This window comes from Apostichopus japonicus, chromosome 3 (genome assembly GCF_037975245.1).
Source record: "Apostichopus japonicus isolate 1M-3 chromosome 3, ASM3797524v1, whole genome shotgun sequence".
Classification (NCBI taxonomy): domain Eukaryota; kingdom Metazoa; phylum Echinodermata; class Holothuroidea; order Aspidochirotida; family Stichopodidae; genus Apostichopus; species Apostichopus japonicus.
The window spans coordinates 25,930,636-25,953,401 of NC_092563.1; positions in this window are offsets into that span (position 1 = coordinate 25,930,636).

The following is a 22,766-nucleotide window of genomic DNA, read 5'->3' on the forward strand; positions in this document are numbered from 1 at the left end:
TGAAAAGTTAGCATTCTGCTCTAGCAGGTACTAACTGTGGCTGTGTTGAACAATTTACAAATGTGTACGGAAGCATTGGAGTGACATGTAAATTGACGTTTTCATGAGATGCAAACAACTCGACAATACGTTGAAAAATGACATCTTGACGATATATTCTAAATCGTCAAAATGTCGAAAATCTTAAATTTGACGTGTCGTGGCGATACATCAACTGGTCGTCATAGTGACAAAATATGAACATTGACGTTTTGACGACATCATACCAATGTCAAAACTTTCAGTGAAAATTGATGTTTTGCCGAGATGAATCAACTCGTCATGATCCCCCCCCCACTCCAAAAAAAAAAAAAAAAAAAATTGCAGTCGATTTTAGTCACTTTGATGACTTGGATATGATGTAGATCAAAATGTCAATTTTCAGTTGTTTGGGGGGCAATTTTGACTAGTTAGTGCATTAGGCCAAAATGTCAATTTTCCGATATTTGTAGTTTTCATGAGTTGGTATTGATTGACAAAATGTCAATTTTCAGATTCTGCTCATCTTGACGATTTTTTGCATCTCACCAAACCGTCAATTTACGTGTCCTTTCTAAGCTTCCGTGGAATATCTGATCTTTATGAGCAGATATATTAGTACACAATATGAATCGCACATCAACCTTCATGCAGGATCATGTGGGCGGATATCCAAGCCATTTCGAACGGACTCTTGATGCTTAATTCGTGATCACAGGATTACTTACTTAATACATCGGGAAACTGGTGGTGAGGGAGATTATGATCTTGGTGAGATAGCAGTGCTCTTAACGATCTACAAAATCATAAATTTAATTTGTTCCCTGAAATCACAATGTTTAATTCGTGACAGTATAAATCAGAAGGCTCAAGTACTAAATTGTATAATACCCGTCCCCTCCTCCGCACCCCCCCCCCTCCCGCCCTAGCAAAATTCCGTCAGATACCGTATGGGATATCCATTTGCTGTGACCTCTACGTCAGCTAGAATAACTGGTAGCCTAAGGCCCCCCAAAAAACTCCAAAAAAACCGACCCCAGCAGCTTGAATAACAGGCATTATTTTGATATTTGTACAATAACATAAACAAGTCAATATAATAATTAAAATGCGTAACTAACACGCCATAATAGTTTAAATAATGGAGCCTCTATATGTCTTCTATAGGTGTGTAACTTCGTACATAGAAACAAGGCCTGTATAGTTCTTTGTGGTATTTGAAAGAAAGCTAATGACGCAGATGAATATCGCTGTAGTAAACTGTAAACTGTATTGCATAAACACAGTTGTCGCTCACTCGATCACGTACAGCTCTCACACGTATAGACCGACGATACACTCAAATTCGTTGAACCTTGCAAGCTAACAAACAACTTTGGCTTCGATAGACCTTCCAATGAAACATGAACCAAAGTTTGAAGGTCGCCTTGTAATCGATGTTGTCAAAGTGAACCAGGAGCCGGTTGCCGTTATAATATTGCTAAAGCACACGACCAGAACTTCGAAGTAATGCCAATGCCTGTATCGTGAATTATTTCATAATATATACTTAATATGTGATCACCTGAATGTTGTGATAAAACGAGTAAATAAATTAAATTAAATGAATAGATTTCGATTCAGGTCCGTACACAGGGAGAGGTGGGTTCGACGGCTACGCCAACAGCCCGCCCCCCCCCCCCACCGAAAAAAAGCCAACCAATTTTCAAAGGGTCTCCAAATATAGCAACATTTGCATCCAAGCAACATTAATTATATAACAACAAAAAAAGACTTCTCTTCCAAATCGGTGATCAGCAAACGCACCATCCCACAGAAAACCATGCGTTGACGGGGAGTGGATACAACCGTTCCTTTATGATCTTGTTCCAAATGTTGTTGTTCTTTTATGGGAGGTGGAACAGAGATGGGGGGAGGGTGTAGAGGCGGAGAAGATACGCACATGCTACTGAAATATCATCAGTATAGCCTACCATTTTTTTGTGCCATAAATTGCTAAAAAAGGTATTTAGATTAGATAGAAAGTTTTGCATAATATAGAGGAATGTTGCCGTCTACGACAAGTCAATATGCCTATATTGTTTTGAGGATGACTGCAAACTGTTGGTCAAGTTTAAACATGGGTGGCAATACTAGTGACCGATAATGGTAGTCTTTATTTACACCAGGTGCCATAGAAACGGTCAGCATTTAGCCTGGAGATAGGGTGGTTCAGATGGGGCTACATCCCAGAGACTCGGGGTCAGTAAGGGGACCCAGGGTCACGTGTGTCAGTATATGCATCATGTCAAAGCGTCCGATCACCACAAAAAAAAAGTATTTTTGATACGCTTATATATAGTTGTCCCCGAGACCCAGCTGATAGCTCTCAACGCCCTTGGTCGGGCCATCTTATCTCACTGAGACGCTCATTAGTAGCGCCTGGGAATAATCAGGAGAAAATGTTTCAGAACATTCAGCGAGGTTTATTACTATATAACGATCATTAAGGACTGATGAGATGCTGTAAAGAAACATTGTCCTTTTGTAATTGCATCGGTATGCATCGGTCTCCTCAGAGTACGTGACCATTAGCAGTGTTTTGGCCCATCTGATATTCAATCCGTCACGGTGTTAGGAATTGTGTACTTTGCCAAATAGATATATATAGATATATATATATATATATATATACATATATATATATATAACCTATGGGTAGTTTTTGTAATACTTGTAAAATAATTTATGGTACAGTCCACGCTTTTCATGTCCGTATTATTTCAAAGAAAGGCCACTGTCTTGTGAAAAGTACAACGCCTTTTAATCCATATAATAAACTGGTGTCGCCTTTAAATAAGATGATCTGACAGTTTAGTTATTTCGTGCTTTTGTAATTTGACTCAATAAATTGCATTGCGGTTTACCACAGAATTAAATTGCTCTGAACTATAACTTTTTCCCAAAAGACGTACGTCTTTCCGTTTATGATTTGTTTTGTCAAAAATGATACGAATTTAATGATGATTTTCCAGATGTGAATGAAGTATTTTATAAAAGGAGGGGATGGTGTCATGGGAAGCCAACTCCCATGAATGGGGAGGGGAATATCGGGGCCTCTCCCCCAAAACAACAAAAGTTTAGAGGTCAATTGGTGCTTCCTGAGGGATATTTAGACTATAAGTGTGCTCAGCCTGATAAAAAATAATTAGAATACGTTCAAAATTTCTCCGACTGATTAAGGTAAGTGCCTGAACCTTTTTTTGGGATGGCCAATGGCGAATGATTTTATAATAGCGTGGGTAACGCCCTGGGGTCATGGCAGCTGTCTCCTATGTAAGTTTTTGGGGGTCCGGAAAATATTTTTAAACTTTAGACGTCAAATGGTGCATTATGAGGCATATTTATATTATAAGTTAGGTTTACAGACCTTGAGTAGCCTTCAAACGCAATTGGGTTTTGCTAATATATACTTTGCATTAGGTTGAAAGCGGGAGTAAGGTTGGGAGGTTGGAAGGGCACACCCGTAGTAGTGGTCCTATGCTTCCCCGACAGAATACACAAAGTCATCTGACAATTTCCCCCGACTGACGATCGGAGGTGCCCATCCCCTCCCCCTTTGCGCACACCCCTGTTTCAAGAACACTTTATTGGATCCTCCATTTCAATTTGTCGGTGAATTACGTACGTGCAGTTCCACCAATGCCGACCGAACCAAGGATACGGGGTTTTGTGAACCAGTATACCACCACTAAATTCCCAACCTCCCCCGCCATTCAGTCCCCAAAATAACAATTATGATTATAGACCTATCTTTATAAACCGTATAGTAGCTGCACAAAAGTAACCATCATAGCGTCTTGAAGCACAGGTAAGTAGGGAAAATGGAAGGCGACCAAAAAAGTAGCCACTTAATGAAATAGTGAAGTCAACTGTGTTGAATATCTGCTCAAATTAACTGCGTTGTAACTGCTCAAGTGTGCGAATAATGAGCGTTTGTTAATGTAATTGGAGCGTGAGAACTTTATCTTTACAAATGTGCGAATACGTTCATACCGAACGTGTGTTAAATGACACTGGAGCTTGAGAACTTAACTGTTATATTCATACGCGAGCTACATAAGAAGGCGCAAAACCATGTGACAAAATCTTCAATTCCTACAATAAGAGCGGAAGGCCTCGATTAAATAGTTAGTTGCGTTGTATCTGTTGATGTGCGAGTACTTTCATTCTGAGCGCATGCGGGCTTTATTGCTTTACTGTTTTATTCATACGCGAGCAACATAAGAGGGCGCAAAACCATGTGACAAAATCTACAATCGAAGCTGATGGCTTCGATTAATCAGGTTATGTTTGCGTTCCTTTGATAACTTTTGAATCATTACCAGTGGCGGCGCCAGGAATTTTTAGTTGGGGAGGCTAAGGGGGGGCTGAGCCAATTTTTTGGGTGGCTTACAAGATTGAGTGATCGCCGTCCTGGGGGAGGCTAAGGGGAGAGGGTACCCCCTCCCCTTTTGAAATTTTTCCCAATCCTGGAAAGGCCTACATGCAAAATGGTGGCATTTAGCGAGGCTTTTGTCACCTGAAAATTTCTCCAAAAATATGCATTTTTTTGTGAGTAACTTTAGTCAAATTAGAATGGAAGATACCAATTCACAGTTTTCGTATCACTAAAATATTACCTGCTGTGAGAGATCCAATTCCTTTGCTCAATTATTATATCGCGCTCTCTGACACAACTCCTGTTTTAGTCTGTATACACGCTGTTTGTGAAACGCACACGACATTGCCGTATGAGAACAAAATTCATCAAAATTTCCATTGACCATATAGCACTGCGTTATGGCTGACAAAATTTGGGTAGGCTATATTGTTTCAATGAGGTTTTTTTTTTTTTTGCCTATTTCAGTTGGGGGGGGGGGGGCTAATGGGGGGCTGACTACTTCAGTGGGGGGCTAAAGCGCCCCCAAGCCCCCCCTTGGCGCCGCCACTGATCATTACACCTACTTTTACAATTAGTCAGGATGGTGTGTGTGTGAAATATCAATATAATCTAATTTTACGAATGAATCTCGTCTATTCCACAAACTCAATAATAATAGCAGTCTAAACAAACGCCTACTGAAACCCCTTGCATGACTTATATAAAAGGTTCTTGTTGACAAACCAAACAAGAATCACCACTGACGTGTGTGTCTGTTACCCTATAACGAAGCGGGCAATTACTGTAGTTGTATAAACTAGGACAGTACTATTGTTAGTACATAAAAGATAGACGTTATAAGCAGCTTGGGGTTCCCCAGATATTTCATAAATAACAGTCATTAAGCACATCTGATGTCCATTCGGCAGAATGTTTTGGGGGTTTTAAGTTTGACAGCCACTACACACCAGCGCCTCTATAAACACTAGTTGAAGTTCTATATACATTAATATTTATTAGGGGTACGTAGGGGTCAGGGTCATCATTTGTACTTTCCTAATGACCCTCCCCTTCACCGTCAATGCTTACTTCTCAATGTCCCCGGGGTACTAAGGTGACCAGACGTCTCCGATTCTCGGGGACCGTGCCCGATTCTCGGGGACCGTGCCCGATTCCAATGTTCGTCCACGATAACAATTCCCTGAACTTTTAAAATACGGCATTCTGTTCACAACAGATTTAGAAATGCTGCAAAATTACCTTCCTGCTCATGCCAATGATACATTCATTACACGTCATTAAAAACTGTAGATTGTACACAGGTGGCTCGCACAGAGATTTAACAAGAACCTTTGTAGGGTAGGCCAAACCTACTATCTACGCGTAGTAATGTACAAGCGTGACTAGGGTTACCTACGACATAGAAGTCGTGTTACGCCTGTGCTGACCTATACAAAATACTTTTCGGTTTCGAGGAAATCGTTACCTTTGTAGTCATGTAGGCGGATGAGTGTGTGTGTATGTATGTATGTGTTTGTGACTCCTTGCTTGTAAACACGACATCTCAAGAAGGAGAGCTTGGTCTAAGCTCGTATTTGATGTGTAGGAGTACCACATTGAGTAGAAGAAGCCTATTGTTTTCTGGGGACGTAAAAGATCATTTGGGGTCACCAGGAGTCAAATTGTGAAAACTTTGTAAACACGATATCTCAATTAGAAGAGCTTGGAACAATCTTACATTTCGTGTGTAGGAGTACCACATTGAGTAGAAAAAGCTTATTGTTTTTTGTGGAGGTCAAAGTTCATTTGGGGTCACTAGTGGTCAAATTGTGAAAACCTTGTATACGCTATATCTCAAGAAAGGAAGCTTGTCGGGACCAATCTCATATTTAGTATGCAGGCTAGTACGTGATACGTTTAGTTCAAGAAGCCTATTCTTTTTGTGGAGGTCAAAGGTCATTTGTAGTGACCAGAGGTCAAATTGTGGAAACCTTGTTTATAATCTACCGTATCTCCGATCGACCAGCCTATTAGATAACATGTACCTTAGGCCTCATAAGAATAGGAGGCTGTTGGCAATTGTTAATTCGCTTATGGGCATCCGTAGCATCGAATGAAAACTCACGCACAACCTTCCATAGGCTTTAGTGTGTTGCTCCGCTGCATGCTTTGTACATACGGCGTTTTTATTGGAACGATATCACTGAGTCATCGGTATTTTATATTTTCTTCCGTTGTTGAAGTTTTCAGTTCTTTTTTTCGCAACTGTTGAGATTCAGTGCCAAAGAAAAACTTCAGGTTTGGATGTAGTTACGTTGGGGAATGGCTAAGCGCCTTTTAGGCACTTAACTGTCGTCTAGTTCGATTTTTACCAATGACCGATTTGGTTCGCTACCTGCACGTGCGTTATGTATGGAAAGTTCTCATGTGTGCATGGGCGGGATTACGGGGGGGGGGCAAGAGGGGGCATTTGCCCCCCCCCACTTTTTCCCAAACCTTAATTTACTTTTTTTGTCGTTTTTGTAGACAAATGTGCACAACCCTAATCGAAATTATTCCCTATCAAATAGGCCTATTTGTTTCGAATCTTAGTCGAATTTGTGTTTAACATCGTAACATGTAGCATGAATAACTGGAGCTGGAGCTAGCACATGGTTCGCAGCACAGGTTCCTGCACGAATCCTGGAGCTAACACACTAGCGATTCAATTCTGCATGTGATGAATCCGCGGCATGTGCTACAGTGCTAGCTTCAGGAATTGATTTTCAACGTTGCTGCTCTACTGAATGCGTTGAATAACTAAATCCAGAGAAACGATTTACAAAAGCCAGAATTGCATATTGGGTATATCAATAATTAAGTTCAATACACTGACACATGACACACCCCACCCCCAGTGGTCTAGCCCTTCATGAACAGTAAGTAACATTCAAGTATTTATTATGAATTTCTATGTTGCCTGATAATATGGCAATAGTTCAAACATAATGCTGGTACTGCCAGGTAATAATTTCATTTTCAAATCTCTGCCAGTACTATGAAATGACCCGTAAATATATTGCTCCATGATACACCTAGTCACATTGTAAAATCCAAACAGTCACCCCGCCTCGACTTCAGTGGCGACGGAACCGGTAGACTTGAGGGGCTTATCCCCCATAAAAAAAGTGTGGGGGGTAAAGGTATGTTCAGCCCCTAATATTTGCCAAGTTCTCCAAGAAGTGGGGACCGCGGGGAGAATTTCGAAGTGGGTGCTGAACATATTCTTGATCGGTCCAATGCACAATATACTAATAATTTTAGGGGGAAAGAACTGTCGAGATGCGATTTATTGTTACCAGAGGTGTCATATTTGCTGATCTAGGATTTCCTTTTTGCTTAAATTTCAACACGCCGCGCCAACTGATGGTGGTGCACCGTCTAAATAGTGACGTATAAGCCTCAGTTGTGCATCACCATATAAGTTCTTCTATCTGTCCTCCCTAACTTTACACACGTTCATTAATTGTTTAGATGCAATTTAAAGCCTATATGGGTGTTAATTTTACCGATCTAAGGGTTCCTTTCATCAAAAATTTCGACGATCCTTGCCAACTGATGATGGCGCTCCGCTTAGATAGTGACGTATAACAAAAGTTGTACATCACCATCTGACCATATGTTCTACTATCAATCCTCTTCAAATTTTTAAACGATAATTAACTATCTAGATACAATTGCAGACATGAGATCCATATTTCAAGGATGGGTACATGCAGCTTAGAGCACTCGGGAAGTGCCATTTCCGGCCATCTGGAGGGTTTGTAAAGCCCAAAAATTTCTTGTACGCTCCGCGCCAACCAATGGTGGCGCTCCGCTTAGATAGTCTTGCTGGCAGGTTTGCCCCCCCACTTTCACAACTCAAATCCCGCCCCTGCATGTGTGGATCGAGATTGTTCACAAACTTCACTGAGCATTTATAAACATACAGCTAAAACATCATTTAAAATCTACCATAATAATTTATTACAGAGAACGGTTTAGGCTTACAAAGTACGTCGTGTATATTAAAGGCATTCATAAACATGTTGGTAATAATGTATCAACCAATTAAAAAAGTTTTGGGTTATGCGCAGTCAACCCCTACACATTAGAGTATAGTACTAGCGGCCCATGTATAGAATAATAACAATAAACATTAAACATATCCATCTGAAGTTTAGATATAAGAGCATTAAATGACTATAGCCTAATAAACAAACTTTAACAAGTAGTTAACATTTTATTCCGAGTTTCGCGATACTAAAATTCCATAACTTAATGACTTAAGACCCCTTTCGAGTTGATCTGCAGAAAACAAATCCACAATACACGAACGGTTGGAGTTTACGAAGTACGTAGTGTGTTTTAAATGCATTCATAAATATGTTGTGTTCATATATTAATTTCTAGACCAATTAAAAAAAATTATCCGTCGATATGACGATAGCTTGGTTATGCGCAGGCAACCCCTGCACAGTAAAGTATATGCAGGTAGACTACTAACAATAAGCATTGTTCAAAATGTTTCGTGTCAGAATACCAATAAATACACTTAGGGTAGCCAAACGTCTCCTAAATGATTTCTTAAGGCATTTCCTACATGCTATCAGTCATAATTCGCAAAATATACAATTTAAGGAGTTTTCAGACAAGTTTGTTGTTATTGCTGCTAGGATTTTTTGCAAAGATGTCACTCCACACTAGTTGCGAGTTGAAGATAGATGCTCTCTCACCCATAGGAAACATTGCGTAAAAGATCGCTTTGATTTAGGCAGTGTAATGGCGATATTTTTCGCGCACCAATGTGCAGCTTAATGACAAGGTAAATAATTGGGGAAATGTACGAAGTCATGCTAATCGACTGAGTAGCGGTTCAAAGTAGCAGTGAGGTACTGTATAGGCAGGCTTAGGACTCGCGCATACCTAGCTACTGTATTGTATATGCCTACTAGTTATTGAGGAGCCCTAATGTAACAGAAGCTAAGCTACCTTCGTAGGTAGTTTATACCACCAAACACAAAACGTTATCATAACATTTTTAAAAGAGCCTCTAAAATATGTGTTTATAACGTTAAATGTGGTGTTATAAAATCGTCGGCATAACGTTTTTATGAGATATTAATGTAATATGAATGTTTTTACGGAAAAATGTTTTGAAATAATATCCTGAAAACGTTTTCGTGACATATTTATTACACCACAAATAACGTTATCAAAACAAAAGACGAAACGTTTTAATGACGTTTAAAAAACGTTTTTGTGTTTGCTTGCAGATGTATTATTTTTAATTGTTTGAGACAATTCAATAGGACTATCTGCTTTTTATATGATTCTGCGACATGGTTTACGTTGTTCAACACTTACTTTTGGTGGAAAAAGTTTAGAGTATATTTCATACTGCACAGAAACATAATTTTCCAATGTGCAATTACGTAGCACCATGTGTCTTCCCAAGTGACTAACCTTTGTTCACAGAAAGTATTGGTGTTGTAGATCCCTACTATGGAGACTTGAACAGCAATCATACTGCCGAGTAAATTTGCGTTTTTGCGAGAATATTTTTGTCACGGTCGCCAAATAACGAGTACTTTTAATAATATTTTTCGAGGCATGAGAAAAAGCCAGTTGTCTTTGGTAGAGATCAATCTGTATGCCGAATACAAGAAAAATGTCCATCTCGCGGGTTATCAGCTGCCGATGTGGATATTGTTTGTTATATCTCAATGCTTTTGCTGGACTTCTTTGAAGTATGTTGTTCATCCTGGCTATACGCTACATCCTAGTGTGTCACATCCATTCAAGAGTATTCATATAGCATCATCGAAACCACACTGCAGTTTTGCTGTTTGGCTATTATGTTACGTCTGTGCTCTATCGATACACAGACTGGCACTTTTGATTGTCTGAATAGCAAACACGGCTCCGGTTCGGCAATTAACAAATAAATAATAATACATAGTCTTGGGTAAAATAATCCAAAATCTAAGAAATGTGAAAAAAACACAAACCCATAAAGTACATGTTTTAAATATTTTGCTTAATTTTATTGCCATAAAATACATATTCTTGAAAAAAAAATCCTGTAAAACTGGCATAAACTATTTACCATATTTTCAGAAGTATAACAATTTCTCCCCGTAGACCTCACCCCACGCCGCACATTCCATCTTCAAAATTTTGTCCCGGAATTTGTATTAAACCATGGAGGTCACCTTACCCCATAAACTAATTACCTTTGCATGATGAAAGAAGTCAAGCAGTGTGGATTAAAGGAGGGGATTTATCCATACCAGTTTGTCCGTTTACGCTCGATGATCACCATTCCGAGATGTTTAAAATATTGCCATAGTAAATACAGTAAACATCCGATGCAATGGACTCGTTGAAGCCACATATGAATGGATTTACTTTTTTTAAAACAAATAACCAATCGGAAACTATGACGGAATACAAACGGCATGAAAAGAAGAAAGGAATTCCCAGACAATAGAAAAACGAAAATTCCATTGCCTATTATACTTCATAATTCACCACGAATGCATTTTATGTACTGTATAACTATATATCCATAGCAACCGGAAACAAGGTGGTACGTGAGACGCTTGGGTGATTCAAATCTACTACACGGCTAGAAATAAGTTCCAAGTCGAATTGAAGAATACGTGCTTGGTAGAACCAGGGAGTTGTTATGTATGGAACGCGAAAACGGACGTTATTCTTTTACTGCAGCAGAATTACTAAAGCAGTTGAAGTGTTGAATTGGAAGTCACCCGACGTTTAAGTTGTAATCCATAAGCCCAAGCGGGTTTCTCCTATATTTGTGGTCGCTTAAGCGTCGTAAAAATAATTGCTGATTATTATTATATTTCCTCTCCACAAGGGCTTCAGATCATTGGATAATGTTAGGCTAACAGAATGATAGTTTCTGTAGGCTTCGCGCCCGGATTCTCATCGGGGTTTTGTGACTGCAAATCGCTGATGTATATTGAATTCCTCTTAGAATTTATATTATTGAGCTTTAAATGCACTTTAAGAGAACGAGAAATATCTGCAAACGCTGCAAATGAATTCCCCGTGATCCCCTCCAGATCTTGGAATGCCTTCTATAATTCCTCTACCTAACATATATTTTAGTAATATAAGTTCGCTACGAGAGATCTAGGATACCTATACGCTGCAGCTTCCGGTGGATTTGCCACCTGGACATCCACTAGGGCTGCGAAATATATTCCTTGAAATTGAATTCATTTCTCTCATACGTGCTTTGGTGTTTTAAACTCGCTACGAGGGAACAATAAATATCTGACAGCTTCGGGGCTTTGCCTACTAGACACCCTTTACGGCTCTCCATAGAATTTTAGAGTAATACTCTTTCTGGCACGTACGGTATACTGTATTTTTGGTTTCGATACTTAATCGTAACCGATGTAGGGCAGTTCCGTAAACTAGTAAACCTTTTCCGACCAAAAATTAAAAAACGTTGAATCATTGCATGTAGGGTATCAGATGAAAGCTAAAACTATGGGGTTTCATAATATGTAGCTAATTTTCATCGAAAACATTGTTTTCAGGCAGATTAAGGTGTGTATTAGTCAACCGAAAAAATCTCAAATTTGCTTCACAAAAATCACCCCAAAACAAATGCCTATTTTGGCCTGTGTATATCCAGAGGAATAAATATTCTTGGATTTGCTAAAGTGATATAATATATAGATTCAATTTACAAACAGATAAAGTTGCAGGGATTTTCAGTTTTCTGAGAATTCAGAAAATCACATTTTTAAAAATTCATACAGAAGGAAGTACCCAGATTTCAAGATATCTACAATTCAATGCACATTTTGAACACTCAATAACTACAAAATGTGCCTTTAATCCCTTGGATTTTATTTTTTTCAGAAAATGCTGTGACAGACGTACATATTTTCGTACGTCCGTCACGTACGTCCGTCACGCGTACGTCCGTCACATTATTTTTGTTCAGATAAACAATGCATTTTAGCATGTTTATCATTACATTACCTCTGAATTTAATAATCAATCCCATTTATTCATTTACACAGAATTTAGGTAGTTTTGTGGTTGTTTCAAACGCTGCATACTACAGTGTCAACTAGCATATATTCGTGTTATTGGTTAGCACTTGGCAAGATATCAAAGAAATGGCATGGTATTGAACCACATGTTCAGTATGCTATTGTCTACATTGATATAACACTTTCATTTAAAAGCCTTGTTCACATTAGAAAACACAGAGGGGATCCGACCGAATCATATCCCCTGCTCGAGATCAACATCCTAGTTTAAATACTATCCTACTCAGGGTCAGACGCGACATGTTGGTCCCCTGTTCTGGGGGATATCAGTTCCAGAGAGTGAACACTCGGGGGACCAAGGTGACCGGAGATCAAGGCAAACGAACTACATAACACCATGCCTGTTCCACGCACAATTAGGCAAATTAACCATGGACATATGGAACAATTAGCTACAAACTATTTGATTGTGTACAACATTGTTTCTTTGTAGTTCTGCCATTTATTCTTCCCTCTGACCATGACGTTCCTTTCGATATCCAACATATTTATTACAAGTGTTCAACCAGTTCTGAGTAAAATAATAAATTGATCAGTTTTGGAAGGAAGATTGTCAGAGAGTCATCGAGAACTGTTATTGCAATTGTTAGTATTTTGTTACTGCTGTAGTATGCATGTTATTGTTTGATGTAATTTGTTCTACATTTGCTTTAGGTTCATTACCTTTGGTGGTGGGTTTCAGGTATCATATATGTGGAAGAATAGTTAATTTTGAAACCACATGTGTTCATAGTTTTATGTGTTGGTGGACAGTTATCAGATGGTTCTTCCTTAACTTCACAGTGTTTGTGTGTATTACATTTATACATGTTTCATAGTTGCTATACTAACCAAGGGTGTGCATCTGTATCTCTGTATCTTGACATTAGATATTTAAGAACTATTGCCAGTAAATGCTCTCACAGCTATTCAGCAGTACTGCTGAATAGCTATTTGTAACATGGACACCCTGGTTAACACTGACTTCTTTCTCCCACTTTGACCTCAATCTTGAATCTATATACATTGCATGCAGAAGTTAGTGACACTCATCTATATTAGAAATTTGTCATACACTTTGTGCATTTGCACTTTTGTGAGAGTCACCCAGTGGCGGAGCGTCCATACAGTCAGAGGGGACGGATGCCCCCCCCCCCCCGACAGACTCAAATGGACTGCTGGCGCCCTTTTCAGCTTCTTACCACTTTTTACTTATTGGCGATTATTAACTTTTTTTTATTGCGCTCTCAAATACCTATTGACATTTGTCACATTTTGTTGGTGTAATTTCCTGACAAAATGGCGATGACACCTATTTATTCTTCGTTTATAGATCTGCAAATTAGCATGGCCCGGAAAGGGTCATTTCCGGCGAACTAGGGAGTATCTTTACTCAAAAAATGTCTGTACGCTCCGCGCCAACCTGTGGTGGCGCTCCGCTTAGATAGTGTTGAAAGCCCCCCTACAGACCATTCTCGTCCCCCTGACCAATACCCCTAGCTCCACCTCTGGAGTCACCCTACGAATATTGCAACTTCCTGTTCATTGACTCAGAGTGGGCAATCAGAGCTGGAGCAAGAGTTCAAGTGTGAACACTATCTATAGGAGATTTTGGTATGACATATTTGCTTTTAAATTGTCAACACAGGACCAAGAACAGGGGATCCAATGTGAAAACAGCCTAAGAGCTCCTGAAGCAATGCAACATACTGTATCACACATCTGACATTCTTGTTTGCTGAAAAGTGCTGTTATATCATCCATACAGAAGCTTGCAGTACGTTTTTTAACTAAACAAAAATTGTCAAGTAATGAAACAGGGTGTCAAGAAAGGTGAAAGAAAAGTGGCTTGGTGCTCATACCATCTTAATGTTAATAAAGACCCATCATTCTGACCAACTAGAGAACTTCAACACCCTAGGGGGCTAACATTTATATTGTTTGAAATGATGCACACAAAATTAAATGAGCTTACCATTATCATTTCAAGTAATGATTTGCATACAACTTAAAGTGAAATATAGATTTCCAATGGAATAGAAATTTGTGAGAGGGTAAACCTTCTTTTCACTATTACTGTTACCTAAGTTGTTCCATTAGCCACAAGTAAATGCTGCATTATTGTGTACATCTGTCAACAATGGAAACTCTGGGTGAAGCTCTGTCAAAACTTGAAATTTTAGGGATACCAAGTAGCGCTTTTGTTTGTGACGGACGTACATTTACTATATAATTTCACACGTGTACGTCCGTCAAATAAAATTGTACGTCCGTCACAGATGAATTTTTGAAAATATTGCAGGGAAGTGATAAAGATTTCAACTGCTGGTTTACTGATATGTGTAGTTAAGAGTCTTCTTCATACCATGTATAGTAGTTTTTAATTGCATCTCATTCCAATTCACAGAAATTTTCAAAAGAAAAATATGTTCTGAAAAAGTCACTTTCTCTGGGTACGTCAGTCACAGGGAGATTTTTTGAGTACTTTTGTAGTTTATATGGATGGACAAGGAATGAAACTCCATACAAGAATAGTACAGGGTAGATGTTCCATAAAACCCAAATGAAAAGTTATCTCCTATATATAGCCATTGAGATATGGATCAACAAACTGTCCGACTTTACGAAATTGCCCTGTAGTCATACAGGCGGATGTGCGTGTAGGTGTAAGTGTGTGACGTCTTGCTTGTAAACACGATATCTTAAGAAGGCAAGTTGGGACCAATCTCACATTTCGTGTGTAGCAGTGGAATTGATGGTATTATATATTTTTTTCCGTTGTTGAAGTTTTCAGTCGTATTTTGCAATTGTCGAGATTCAGTTCCAAAGAAAACTTCAGACCGTTTACGAAACTTAACTGTCGTCTAGGTTAATTTTTTTTTAAATCAAGGAACAATCTCAATGCGAATTAACTGTGTGAAATGGTTCGCTATCTGCACGTGCATTATGTAAGGGAAATTTTCATGTGCGGAGATTGTTCACAAACTTCATGGAGCATTCATAAACATACAGCGATAACAACAATTTATTGCAGGGTTACTGCGCACTAGGGCTAGAGCGCTGAGGGTCCTGTGCTTTTGATATATTAGCTTGGACGACTGTAGCGGCTTTATCAGTCAACCCATGGTGCTGTCCGAAGTGTCACTAAGGACCAATCACATCATGCTTGACACTTTCAAGTATGGAAAACTTCTGTTCAACTTTTGTTGAACAATTCCACCAAATTTGAAAACGGGAGTGGGGAAAGTCTGTCGAAACTTCATCAATCAACTCTTATTGTATATGTTATCCGAAGTGTAATCATGGACCAATCATATTCTGTGCAACTTTTTCGGACCGAAAATATGATCGCATGTATGGAAACTTAACTCACACAAATCTCTCGCGAAATTTCAGGCAAATCGAAGAGAAAATGACGGAACGTCAGTCATTCAAACACGTTGGCATAAAAAGTGTCAGAATTTCTAAAATATCGTACAACAGTTATGCGATAGCTGAAAGCTTTCAGCTGAGCTAAAAATGGTGAATGTACTTCACCGCTGCTTCCAGCCACTGTTCACACGGTTTCCCCGTGAAACCTACAGAAGATACTCTTAACCTGCTCGGGGAATTTGTTTGCATACCGCCTCAAATTGATGAAGTTTTACTTGAATGGTTGGTATATTGCTGCGTGATTGGTCGCAATGCTGTAGCGTAGGGTGTATTTAGCCATACTTGCTTGTGTGTTGGATATATAGCTTGTCTCAATACCTAGGCCTATGTTTAGTGGCCGTTTCCAGGCGCGTAGCCAAGGGGGGGGGGGGCGAAGGGGCAGCCGCCCCCCTTGAGCATATTTTTTTATATATTTTTTAATGTTTTTATGATATCGCTAGTATTTTCAAAAGAGAAAATGCTAAGATGCAACTTACAAGACATGGGAAGTGCCATTTTCAGCGATCTGGGAGGCATTTTCTGCCAAACTTTTCTTGTAATGCTTCGCGCCAATCATAGTGGCGCTACGCTTAGATAGTTTGCAATGCCGAATCTACAGTTTCGCCCCTCCCTTGGCAAATTCCTGGACACGCGCATGGCCCTTTCTGTTGTCTGTTCTTGATGTCCGCTAATTTCAATTTCGCATGTACACATCAAGGGGCATCTACTAAGTATGACATCAATTCAACATGTTGGTCGTGAGATACCGTGTTTACAAGCTTTTTAGTGTGATATAACTCTAACCCTGCCCATTCATGAATATTTTTATGAAAGCGAGTTTATTGATTACATGAACATGCACCTATTATCTACTGACATCACCATACCACGTTATGAAGTCAATCGGAATTTGGTTGCAAATTGTTATTGACATTTTAAGTATTTTAAAATTTTGACCCGCCCACTCAGTAATATTAATGAGATTGAAACCACAAACAACATGGCACATGTACACATCATGGGGGATCTACCTACAAAGTATGACATTGATTCCAATAATGGTTGTTGAGATATTGTGTTTGCACGACTGCAATGGTTACTGAGCCTTTGGCATTATAACCCAAAATACAAACAGCAACAATACAAACAATGCAAGTTCAAACTGGTATATTGAATAGCAAAATGTCAAATAGTAACAATACGAACAGCTACCAAAAAATATAAAAAGCAACAAAACAGACAACAATATAAACATTAACAGTACAAATAGCAACATTATGAACAGTAACAGTACTAACATTAACAATACAAACAGCAACAATGCAAACAATGATAAATTCAAACAATGATAAATTCAAACAGAAACAATATGTAAATATGTAAATAAACATATAACAACTAATAACAATACCTGTTTTAATATTCCTCAAGTACACCCAGAGTTCAAAATAACTGCCATTACCTTTGCTACTAAAACTGGAATCGCAGCAACTATAGTTAGAAATATGAAAAAATACATTATAACATAGATTGTAGTCAAGTTACCTTTCACATTATCACTGAATTTATTTTTAATATGGCAAAAGGCCTACTACACATGAGGTGGGAAATAAATTTTTTATTTACAACTCTCAGGAGATATCTTTAAACATACCAATATGTCAATATTGCAGCCACCAAATATGCTAGAAATATGCTAGAAAATGCTAGAAAGTCAAGGGTCACTGAATGTCTATGCAATTTACAGCTAACACAAGCTACATCACATATCTCCTTGGCTGATACATTTAACAGTATAGTTAGTCCCCAGTCAATTCCATAGAGTATGCCATTTACAGCTAACACAAGCTACAACACATATCTCCTTGGCTAGTGAGATATTTAACAGTATAGTTAGTCCCCAGTCAATTCCATAGAGTATGCCATTTACAGCTAACACAAGCTACAACACATATCTCCTTGGCTAGTGAGATATTTAACAGTATAGTTAGTCCCCAGTCAATTCCATAGAGTATGCCATTTACAGCTAACACAAGCTACATCACATATCTCCTTGGCTAGTGAGATATGTAAACAGTATAGTTAGTCCCCGGTCAATTCCATAGAGTATGCCATTTACAGCTAACACAAGCTACAACACATATCTCCTTGGCTAGTGAGATATTTAACAGTATAGTTAGTCCCCAGTCAATTCCATAGAGTATGCCATTTATAGCTAACACAAGCTACAACACATATCTCTATGGCTAGTGAGATATTTAACAGTATAGTTAGTCCCCAGTCAATTCCATAGAGTATGCCATTTACAGCTAACACAAGCTACAACACATATCTCCTTGGCTAGTGAGATATTTAACAGTATAGTTAGTCCCCAGTCAATTCCATAGAGTATGCCATTTATAGCTAACACAAGCTACATCACATATCTCCTTGGCTAGTGAGGTATTTAAACAGTATAGTTAGTCCCCAGTCAATTCCATAGAGTATGCCATTTATAGCTAACACAAGCTACATCACATATCTCCTTGGATAGTGAGGTATTTAAACAGTATAGTTAGTCCCAAGTCAATTCCATAGAGTATGCCATTTACAGCTAACACAAGCTGCATCACATATTTCTACGGCTAGTGAGATATTTAAACAGTATATTTAGTCCCTAGTCAATTCCACAGAGTGTGCCATTTACAGCTAACACAAGCCACAACACATATCTCCTTGGTTAAGACTATGTAAACAGTATAGTTAGTCCCCGGTCAATTCCATAGAGTAAACTGTCAGAGTGGTATCGTCCAGGAAAGTTCTATTGAAACTCTTAGCGCTAAGATTTGAGAACAAAGGTGGCATGACGTGTTTCTGTGTACAGTATCTTGTAATAATCAATCATGTGTACACAACACAGCATTGACTTTATAGCTAACGGTAAACCTTAACACGTTTATAACACAACAGATTTTTTTCCCCATTGATCTTTTCAAGATTTATGGGAATACCAATTCATTTGGGAGTGTTTTGGAGAAAAGACAATTAGTTTGTAAAACTTGTTAGGGTTGAATAAGCTCTTTGTTTTGAGTTTGATAAAATTACTGACAGGTTTTGATCCAACAATCACATACATTACAGGGGCGGATCCAGGGGGGGGGGGCCGACCCGGCCCCGGCCCCCCTTTTTGGAAATCAGTTGCGTTTTTTTTTTTATGTGGGAGTACTTCAAATTCCTAATAGGCATAACTTGGTGAAAGAAAAGCCTAATATATATCCAGCTGCTCTTCCCTGAAACGCGATCGTTTTTATTCCAAATTTGAAACTAAGGCAATTATCAGGCCTACGCGACATCACGTATTAATTAGATACGGCTCAGTACTATAGTGCTGACTATTACTGTCAGGGAAAATCAATGCACAGTTAGCAAGTTTATCATAATTATCTGAATGAAAGGGGGTGTAGGCGGTTTTTCACTATCTAACGCAGGGTTGTCCAACCTACGGCCCGCGGGCCACAGTCCGGCCCGCCGCAGGGTTGCGTCCGGCCGGCCAGAGATACTCTACAGTGCGAAATTTTAGTGAGCAGATTTATTGATAACAATTTGAAGCTATACAATCAATCATTCGAACCTTCTGGATCCACAAAACTGCATACAGGTCAGTTTGTGTGATACTCTCTAAGCGGAGGGGGGGGGGGGGGCGGCTGGACTTCATTCATCTGTTTTATCAGGAAGAAAAATAAATCAGTGCGCTCCGCGCGCAGTGTTCACATTTTGTTGCCTTGGGCTTCGGGCAAAAAATCGAAAAATCGAGCGTAGGGTTAATGCGGCCCCCTCCTTCATCATAATCATTCCATGTGGACCTCCTCTGCAAAAGGTTGGACAACCCTGATCTAACGCAACGTAGTCGCCAAGAACCTGAAGTATTTTTAAGGGAGGGCCCGAGGAACATGAACTTATAGCATGCTCCTCGTGGTGAAACATAATTGCACCTATTAGGTGAATTGAGTGTATACTGTTAATAGTAGGAGAGACTAGTGTATAGGTTCTTATGACCAACTAGACCGGTTTCTGCTCTCAAACTTTATAGGAGGAGCTTCATCAGTAGTAGCCTTTGAATATTTTATATTCGGCCTGGGCGTCTCGTTCTCAAAATGCATCTATTTTCTGTGCACGAGTTTTTATGGACTCATAGTGCAGCTATAAGAGCATCTAAAAGAGCTTCGTGTGAACCTTGAGAGTCAGCTGATTCTTCGTTAGTATGAAACCTTGAGTTAACAAGTAAATCTTTGAGATTTTGGGCCTTTTGTAGGCTAGAATCGGTTCTTTTGGAAACAGTTTGGATAATTCCGCGTGCAGGGGCGTAGCGAGCGGGGGGGGGGGGTGTGGGGGTGTCACATCCCCCAATAATTTGGTCGCTGTCGGCAAATTTTGGGTCTGTCGGCAAAAGGAGAAAAGGTGAAGAGAGCGTAAGGGGAAGAAAGAAGGAAAGCTGAATAGAGAAAAGGAGAACGGGAGCTTCTTTATCGGTTATTTCGATTTTCCAGTTCTTCATCTGATAAACTCATTCACCAATCCAATCACCCGACGCCTGCAAGTTAAAAACCTCTCGGCAAATAACTGATAATGTCACGGCCGTCAGTATAGCTACTGTAGCCAGGCTCAGCTAAACGAGTGCCAGAATCGCCGGCAACTCAGTGAAAGAAATGGAATTAAAGGCTTCCGTATAGGCCGCACCCCATGAGTCGTGCTATCGTGTGACAACGTGTTGTTATTATCCTCTGTTCAGAATGACGTCATCGCAGATGTCATTCGTTCTCCGTGGAAAACTTAAGGACACGGCTCACGAATTGTACACAATTTTTAACGTTTCTCGCTTGTATATCAATGAATGTTGTTATTTCTCATTACCGGAAAGTTTTCTGAACATTTTCATCACGAAGTTTCACTATTTCAACGATCGGTGAAAGAGAAAACACAGTTCGATAATTGGTCCCAATTAATCCTTCTTCTGCCGACTGCCATAAAAATAATATCGAAATGGAAATTCTACAGTGCCAAATTTGACTTAAAATATGCACCAGATTGCATCTAAGGACGTTTCAAAACTAAAAATTTTCCAAAGGGGAGGGGGACACCCCCTCCCCTTAGACCCCTCCCCCATTTCAGTCACCACTTCCAGATCCGTCGGCAAATCAAATCCTCCACACCCCCAACAACAACAAAAAACCCTTCGCTACGCCCCTGTCCGCGTGTTGCGAGATTAAGTGCCAATGTTTCAAAAGTACATTTTTCAAATGCATGGTTTTGATATTTGTATTTGTATTTGTATTTGTATATTTATTTGTTTCATCACAATTTACAGTGTGACGGGAAGTCTCCTATAAAGCCTGTAGGGCTTAACAAAGTAGGAGACTCCCCAAAAAGAAAAAAGAAAGAAAAACTTAAGAATAGAAAAAGAAAAGTTAATAGTAGCATCTACAATGATGAAATAATCGAATTGACTCTACTTGAAATTAATAATGTTAATAAGCAATCCAAACACACACAAGAATAAATCCATCAATAGTGAGAAATAATTACAGTTTTTAGATTCCTTTTGGATACAGAGTAAGAAGGCTTATTCTTAACATTATCCTGGAGATTATTCCACGTTTTAATATTGGGTGTATAGGTAAGCTTGAACACCAGTGGTGGTTCCTTTTGTTTAGGTTTGGTAGTGAGGTATTGCCCACGGTTTTCAAATTTTATGCCTTTCGTGGCTGAGGCAATTTCCTCTTTCTTATAGTTACGGAGTAACAGTTTCTCTGTGAACGCATTCTTTTTCTGAAGAAATCAGTCTCATTGTTACAGAGACGTGCGTATCGTAAGACTTCCCCTTTAATGAAGCCTTTAAAAGTGGCAAGTGGGTGTGCAGAGTTTCTGTCGAGGTATTGGAAGGTTTCCGTGGGTTTGGTGTAGACTTTGGTGTCTAATAACCCATTGGTTTCAAACCTTGGACCTTTGAAGATTTTCAAATCTAGGTATGTTACCTCGGTGTGTAATATTTCTACCGTAAACTTTAAGAAGCGGTGAATTTCATTCAACTTGTTTACTAGTTGTTCAAGTTCCTGAGGTGAACCGTCGTAAAGCAATAGAATTTCATCTCTATAGCGGAGCCATTTTAAGATTTTATTATCTGTCGGTAAAATTTGGTTTTCCAGTCTATGCATGACGATATCACAGATTTCCGGAGAGGCTTGGCTACCCATGGCGCAACCGATCTTTTGTAGATAGAATTGGTTATTGAACTCGAAACAGTTTCTTGTTAAAAATAAGTTCAATTAGTTTGCGCATGGATATGGAAGATATTTTATTTATTCCATATTCGCTTTTTCCCGCCTTTTCATAGACTTCTTGACATATATCTAATGCCTCCTCTTGGGGAGTATTGGTATACATGGCGACGACATCGAGTGTAGCAAGTACTACTGCTTTTGGTAACGGGGTGGCTTCCACAATTTTCAGAATGTGATTTGTGTCTTTCACATAGGTGCTTTGTTTTAATACAATAGGAAGCAAGAAATAGTCCACAAATTCCGATATTTTTTCGGTCGGTGATCCGTTTCCGCTTATTATCGGGCCCTCCCTTAAAAATACTTCAGGTTCTTGGCGACTACGTTACGTTAGATAGTGTAAAACCGCCTACACCCCCTTTCATTAATAAGTATATCATAATTATCTCATTGAATATATCTTGTTTTATGTTTTTTCTTGGGGTGAATCTGGTGTCATAATTTTCGCGCAAAAGAAAAAAACGAATCGACGCAATAATAGTGTATCCATTGTAGTGCTCTACATGCACTGTTGAGCGTTGTTAA